The sequence below is a fragment of the Etheostoma spectabile genome, chromosome 16 (genome assembly GCF_008692095.1).
Source record: "Etheostoma spectabile isolate EspeVRDwgs_2016 chromosome 16, UIUC_Espe_1.0, whole genome shotgun sequence".
In the NCBI taxonomy this organism is placed as follows: domain Eukaryota; kingdom Metazoa; phylum Chordata; class Actinopteri; order Perciformes; family Percidae; genus Etheostoma; species Etheostoma spectabile.
This window is the reverse complement of record NC_045748.1, coordinates 11,136,604-11,144,667: the sequence shown is the minus strand read 5'-3', so window position 1 is coordinate 11,144,667 and position 8,064 is coordinate 11,136,604. Positions and strand designations below refer to the sequence as shown.

General features: G+C 41.6%; 1 protein-coding gene across 2 annotated transcripts in view; it reads left to right on the top strand.

The window, feature by feature from the left end:
• The window catches only part of ap3b1a (adaptor related protein complex 3 subunit beta 1a), a 64,192-nt gene that overhangs the window by 38,419 nt on the left and 17,709 nt on the right, over positions 1-8,064 (top strand). The window lies entirely within an intron of this gene.

The following is an 8,064-nucleotide window of genomic DNA, read 5'->3' as shown; positions in this document are numbered from 1 at the left end:
GTGTGCGTGTGCGTGTGCGTGTGCGCGCGTGTGCTATTGAAACACACAAGATTACCTTCGTCCATCAACGTGTGTTGAGAGTCAATTGTTCCTTTTCTGTTGGACACTGACAGAACAGCAGAGCAGCATATGAGATTGTGAAATGAGCCTCTCTCCCCTGTGGAACATTTCTGCTCCAGACGCCAACTACTGACCTTTTCTGCCTTCTTATATTTATAGCCAGTCAGGATGGTGCAACTGCTCTTCCTGTTTCCTATATCTCTTATAGTCTGTCTTTCTCACCCTGGCTGTCTTTTGCTCTTCCACACCCTTGAACTCTATTTCTGTGTCTCATCTATGAGTCCACCCACTGTATTTCTCTCCCCCCTCTCTCTCTCATCTCTCTCCTCCTCTCTGTCACCTTCCATCTCTCTCCGTCAGATGTTGTGTCCCTGGTGTCTTGGTGTTGTGTATATCTGATGGTTGACCTTTCCAAGTGTGACGGCTCCTTTCTCTCCTCTCTACTTGTCTGTATATTTTGTATCTTGTCGTCGTCGTCCCCCCCCCCCCGGGAGGAAAATGTCCAGACCATTCTTTCTGATGTTGCTGTGTCTATTTTGTGTCTCATAGCCAGCAGCTCTCCCGTTTGAAGATTTTGAATCAGAACACTGATGGTGATTTTTAATGGCCAGCATTCACCCAGGTGTTTGACTCGTGCTTTTTTTTTGGAATTGCTGCTTTGCTATAAAAAGATTACTTATAGATGCACTTACACTGTAGATATACTTAAAATTCTAAACGTGCAAGTAGCAATTATTTTACTTTAGTGATTTATGATTAAAAGGAGATAAAAAATTCTTTTGATGAATTAAAATGTCCAAAAATGCATTTCACCAAAAGTATTGCATTTACAATAAAATTAAACGATTAATTGATAGACGTTTGACTTGTCCATTAATCACGTGTTAGTTGTACTTCTACAATATACAGAAAGATAAAACGTTGCAATGAGAGATACATTTGTGAAAGGATTGTTAATTTAAAAGAGAGTTTTACAGTTTAAGTTATTTACTTTTTAGATTGTGAAGTTAATTTGATTTCTATGGTGCAAATTATACATTTGTCTGAGAGGGCTTTTTCAATGTCAGCAGCACATGACACCCTCTTGCTTTATGCCAAAAGTTTGATGACAAGATCAATAGCACACTCTTATATGTAGGCTACATTTATAGCAACAGTCAATTAGCTTAACATTAAGACAGGAAGAAAGGCAATTTGTCAGATTTTGTTAAAATCCACCTATAAACACCTCTAAAGTAGAGAATTTCAGGCAAAGTATGAAGAAAAAAGATTTGGGTGTCTTATTTAAAATTGATTTACTGTCTAAATGAAAGTAAATACTGGAAGGTGGTAGAAAACTTAAAGGTCCCATGGCATGAAAATGTCACTTTAATAGGAGTTCCCCCAGCTTGACTATGGTCCCCCAGTGGCTAGATATGGCAATAGGTGTAAACCAAGTTTTGGGTATCTGGCTCTGCCTTAAGAAAAGGAAAGCTCCGATGGGGTGATCTTTAATCCTGCCCATTATAAGGTCATTAGGGGCAAGGTAACCTCCCCTTTCTCTGCTTTGCCCGTCCAGAGAATTTGGCCCGCCCATGAGAGAGAGACATCATGGCTTTCAAATGAGCGAAGTCGCAGTTGGTCAGGGCCACACCCCCAGCCTCCACCTTGTCCCCCCATTTCTCCTCCTCAAAAGCTACAGACAGAAATTGCACGTCCTAAAGAAAGCTCATTGTGGGACTGGCTCTAGTGGCTGTAATTCTGGGAAAGAGACTTCAGAGACAGTATTAAGGGACCACTAAGGTCTATATAAAAGCATTCAAAGAACACCATGTCATGGGACCTTTAAAGACTTCATGTTAAAATGACTGATTTCTCTGGATCTGTGTTTACTTTTTATGGTACACCATTTAGTTTCCTGCATGTAGACAAATGTGTTTTTAAATAGCTGTTTGAACGGCCTCTACACTGTCCTAGCTCTGGTCTTGTACTTAGCTTTGTGGGGAGTTACTCTATATTCTTAGTGTGCCCGCCTGTCAGTCAGGATGACTGACAGCTGCTCTTAGGACAGTGTTTATGCAGCGCCAGTCTTGTTAGTCACTCTCTCCTCCTCAGGTGAAGGCCATGGAGTAATAGAGAATAGAAATGCAGATTAGAACAGGGAACTTTTTGCACATCAACATCTGATTTGAAGTCAATTCTATGCATAAATACATGACGGGCATCGGGATTCATAGACAAGGGTAAATAACCTCTGCTTTATTCACACTTGCCCCTCCCTGTGCATGCACACGCTTACATATCACACACACACACACACACACACACACACACACACACACACACACACACACCACCCACCACACACACACCACACCAACCCCACACACACACACACACACTGGCCCCAGTGTCATTTCTATTTCTCAGCAATCTGCCCACAGAGGCAGCGAGTCTGTCTCAGCTGAGCGCTCGGGCCCTTTTAGAGAATTACTGCATGGTTATCAAAGGCATTTAGATTAACCCTAGTCACTGTCTCTGACCCACCTCTTCTGTCTCCTCCTCCTCTCCCCAGTTTCTGCATGCTACCGCTCTCTCTAATAACATTTTGACATTAGGATCTCTCACAAATGCCTCTTAAATCCCCACCACCCTCCCCACCCCACCCCAAACCTCTTCCGACCGCTGTCCGTGTGTGCGGTGGGGTGGCTGAGGCTGATAACTTTTCATTCATAATTAGCAGTCAGCGAATAGGGCTGCGTAGGGGGGAAATTGAACTGTCAGCGGTGGGGCGCATGGCGTTTGACCCCATCACGCCCAGAGGGGGCCATCATAATTTGTTCATTTGGTGTCCATCAGGCGGGCGCCAGCTCGCCCCCTTCTCCTCCCCCGCCTCCCTCCTCACCCCTCTGACCTCACCGTAGTGGGCGCTCAGGGGGTTCACGTCTAATTATGAATCAGCAGAAGGACCCCAAGCGCCATGAATATAGCAGCCCCTGCCCTCCAAACCTCCTGCTGCCACTCAAACTGCAGAGATTGCCTCTTAAATAGGAATAAATGCCCACACAGAAATAGCAGTGCAGCGGCCTACACAGCGAGTGGATACTTTGGGAAATGTTTGTTCTTTAATGCAGCTGTGGAAGCATTTCTTTTCCCCCGTGTTTTTTGTCTGTGTGTGTGTGTGTGTGTGTGTGTGTGTGTGTGTGTGTGCATATTTGTGTTTTGGCATTTAATCTTTTCTGTTTTCCTCCTTTTGTCAGTTGTGTTTGTCCTTTTCCAAAGTGACGGAGGTCATGACAGCGGCCCCTAAAGATCTTGACTATCATAATATGATGTGTTTTCATTGTCGGCTGCAACAATTGGGACTTTGACATATCTCATCAAATCACCTAGCTATTTTATTACTGTAAGCAAGTGAATTAGGGTCCTCCTAAACCTTTATCTGGAATTCCAAAAGAATTAATAAGATGCCATATCCATGCTTAAATGAACACATTGCTGTGGTACTATGCAGCTTGTTTCTCTCAGTCATGGATTGAGTATTCAGATCCTTTACTCAATCGAAAATAACAATACCATTGTATAGAAATCCTCCGTTAAGTACTTGCATTCAAATTGTACTTAATGTGTGACATTCTTAAAATATAACAGAATAATAGATTGCTACTCTAGATTCTTTATAGAATTTGTAAACCAGTTAACTAACAAAAAAGGTTTTGGACTCAATATTTGAATGGTGTAAAAGTATATTGGTACATTTTCCTTTGAAATACTCAAGTAAACTCCACTGTTCTATGTTCTGTAGCCAGTGTTATTGTATGTATAACATACTTTCATCATCTACAAGTGAAGTTTATTTTGTTCACTATTTTCAAACTGTTTATAGACTAAACGATAATAGTCAGCTGATTAATTTACAATGAAAACAATCATTAGTTGCAGCCTTAGTTATATTAAATATTACACTTGGTCAAAGAAACTGTTGGCAGTTTGTTAACAATACTTGCAAAGCTAAATGAAGGACAATAATGTTTCTGAATAACAATCCTCTATTATTGCTAATGCTCTTTAATGAAAAATTTCAAAATTAATCATTTTAAAATACCTAATTTACTGACAAATTGGCATAAATGAAGTAACCTCTGTCTATATGTGCTGGAGAGACTTCTTGTTACATTGAAGTAGTTTTAGATGGCTGTTGTAACATTTATTTAATCCAATTTGCAGTCAAGGTCTTTGTGACGCCCCTCAATTAATTGTCATCTCCTGACTGAGGGGAACAATTAGGCCCTAAAGTCAAACACATGTCCTGTACCTTAATACTCACAACTCTTGTAGAGCATAATGAAATCCTGTCCCTGGTGTTGGAGGCAGACGGTGTCTGAAAAACAGAAATGGATTTTCAATATATGACCATACATCTCTGTACTCCCCGCACCACTTTCTTTTAAATTGTCCCTCTTATGCACACGGCACAAGGCTACCCGGCTCCGGTTAGCCCTTTTTGAATATGTCAGCGGGATTTTCAGGTCATTTGCCAGAGAGGATGCTGGGAGCGTGGCGTCCAGGCTCTGAAGGTGACTGGTGTCTGTGTCATCCATCACGGGAGCTTCCTTTAAGTTGATGCATAATAGAGCCTCTCAATCAACTTCCTCCCTCATTGTCACCTCCCTCCTTCCTGTCCATGATGGAGAATGGGAGCCAAAGAAAGAAAGGGAGACTGACAGAGAAGTCAAGGTTACATCCCTCTTCTGCTCTTATTTACACTTGAGGTGTTATGGGCTTGTCCTGATTAACAGGGCAACAATGGATGGAAGAGTGAAAGGGCTGCTATGGGCACTAGTGTCAGACTTGAACTGTCCACTGTGTCAAATTGGTGATAATAAGCAGTTTGAAGCCCTGTCCTGTCTCCGTCCCTTCTCCTGTCGCTGCCACCTGCTCGGTGGCAAGACGGCAGACAGGACGTTAAAGCCGGATGCGTCTGTCAGAGAGGTAAATCTCTGTTGTGATGGGGTGGCGAACATTATGGCCAGCTTTATCGACACCGACTGCTCTGACACATCCAAAAGTGGCCCGATAAATTTGCAGGCTTGCGTTGGCGCGACGGCGCTTGTGAGGGCACAGCGGCTTTGCAACACTGCACGGATGTTTGTTTGACCTCTTTTACTGGCGCTTGGGCGGTCTGGGCACAAGAGACACTGCTGCTCTGTCAAGGGGACTGAGAGATGGTGTTGTTTATTATAGTATAGTTTATTCTGTATCTAATGTGACCTAGGCAGGCTATTGTTTCAACATGTTTTATACTGGTGCCAATATGATACTCAAACTGCAGCTACAAGTCTATTCGCTGCTACTGAAGACTTACATCTTTGAAAACAGGTCACAAATATACTCCGTTGCCAGTCTATTGGGTACACCGAGCTTAAACTAATGCATTTTGGAGGCTGCAGTTTGTGGTGCTCTGTGGGTAATCAGAGAACATGCACTTTACATGCGCTGTAGTAACCTGGTTACTGTACATTTGCATACATATACACAAGCAGCCACACAATTTTACCTAAAAATATTGTCTCTAAGATTAGCTTTACGTCCACTGATTTAATTAAAATGGTCCGTAAATATCAAATCAAGTATAAGTAAACAGGATTGAAGAAGACTGACTTTTTTGGAAGTCAGCTTTCTATACTTTGCGGTAATTTTCATCTCTTGCTGCTACAATACAATGTTAGTGAGTGTTTTATTTCTCCACTGCTCTTGTTGTATGTCAAACCGATTCTTCATCCTCAAACAAATGACAGGTCGTTGGAGGATATCTCGCACATTATTCTCACCCGAGTCAGAACACACTGCCAATGGTCCAGCTTAATAACACAATGTACACGGACACCAGTCAACACTGTGAGCTGTACAATCGTGCCTGCATGTTTCTACTGTTTCTTCATGTCATATTTTCAGTCATATTTGATTAGCTTAATGAGTTTAACACGTGTTGTTAATCATTTAAGTCACTCAGTCAGTCACGTTATTTACAGGATCTCTAATAGTGAACGCTTTATTTCTTATTATTTTTTCCCTCTTGTCACTCTTGTGACTTTTTATTGTTTGTTTTTTAATCACTTTGAGGCAATAAATAGGAATTGTTTTTGTCTCTGAACTCCTCATTTGCACCAGTTTTGCTTCTGTTTCAGCGTATGAATACATTTAGGTGTTGTAGAGGGTGTGAAAAGCTTTGTTCGCCCTGCTATTTTGAACTAATTGGTGCCGTCACTCAAGGCAGATGGATCTCTATAACATGAAGAAACTACTGAAAGTTGTCATATTTTGCGTGATGTTTTTTATTGCTTTGTTTTGTTGAAGTGTCTGAAGTTTATGCCTGTTATGTGAATTTTGTCATGTTTGACAATGCAATATGTGTATGATGTGTGTTGTGTGGGCTGACCTACCATTTTGTTTTTGAAGAGAGCTGACAGTTGTCACCGTCAAGTGGAAAACTGAAAGTGTAAACAATGTTCCTCTAATTTTTGATCATGCTTTTCCCTTGTATGGTGTTATGGCCACAGCAAACAAACACAATTCAGTGTGACTTCCAACATCTAATAACACCAAACCCGAGAATAGTTAAAGTAAATTAAGGTTTATTCACAAATTAACTATTATTGATTAAACCAAACCTATAGGCGTCTGGAGGTCTGGCCAAAAAGAACAAAAGAAGGGAAGAAGACTGAGGAAAAAGAGAACAGGGCAGGGAGTACGTAACACCCCCACCCTAATTTCGTGACTATTTTTTTTTTCTTTTTTACAAGAGAAAAAATTTATAATTATCACCAACCATACTGTGACAAAGTACAAGCTACATAACCTAGAAATGTGCTTAATAATGGTTTTCAATAAGATGATAGCAATAAGATGATCACGGCTCAACTTGACTCTACTCAACTCGCTCTTTTTTGGTTTTTCAAACTAGAGTTCTGTATAATACCTGGTACCTGGTACTTTTTTGGTACGAGGTTCCAAGCGGGCTGGGTCAATACTAGAAGGTGGATTTAAAACACTGCAGACCACTGATTGCCACTTGCGCGGCTAGTCTTGCACAAACCGGCACATTTCTAATACCCAAGGTAATATAGCGACCGTAATTGTTTTATTCACTTGAACAAGATTTTTTTTTTTAAATTACAGCCAACAAATCTACAGCTTACAGTTTACAAAGTGCAGATGTTTCTCTGTTTGGGTGCCGATCCAAGGATTCAGCACGTACCGCGTTGAAGATGATTTCACAGCAGTTTTACTTGGCATCGCTAAAGCTCGGAATCTCGCCCTCATTGAGGGGGTACTATCCGTAGTGGAAAATGAAATGGAAAGGTAATGGTACCAAAGAAGCAAGTTGAGCACAGCCGTACCATACAGTGGAAATTACGGCATTAGTAGCAAGATGTTATTAGGAGTAAGAATACACCACCACCACATCCACCTCCTTTCTTTTCTAGACCTCTCTAAGGTAATGCAATTTCCAGCCTCTGAAAAGGTAAAAGCCCTTTTTAAATAGGCCTGCGAGTGGCAGGTTTGGCCCATGCAGGCACTTGTGCTTCTATTCATTAGAGGTTGTTTTTATTCAGCCTGGTTTGACCGAGCATCCGGCCCATTTCCATCTAACTGGGCTGATTGAGGACATTTCTTAAATGGGCTCCTCTTTACCCTACATAATTAATGAAGGGAGGGTTGGCAGGGAGTTATTGGCCAACCCTTGGGTTGGTGATGAAAAGACTGGAGTATTGTATTAATCTGTACTCTTGTGTGGATGCATTTGCACTGTAATGTACAAGGCGTCCCTGGATATCGTGTGGAGGAGAGCTTTAGACTTCTGGGAAATGTTCTGCATGCACAATGCTTTTCTCATCTTCATGCTCTGCTTTTGCTCTCAGGCTTTTGTTTCCAGCAGTGCTCAGTTCTTCATAGATCAATCCAGTCCATGCTGCATTTTATTTCTCAGATAATCAAGAGGGTTAGTACAATGTAAACCCCCCC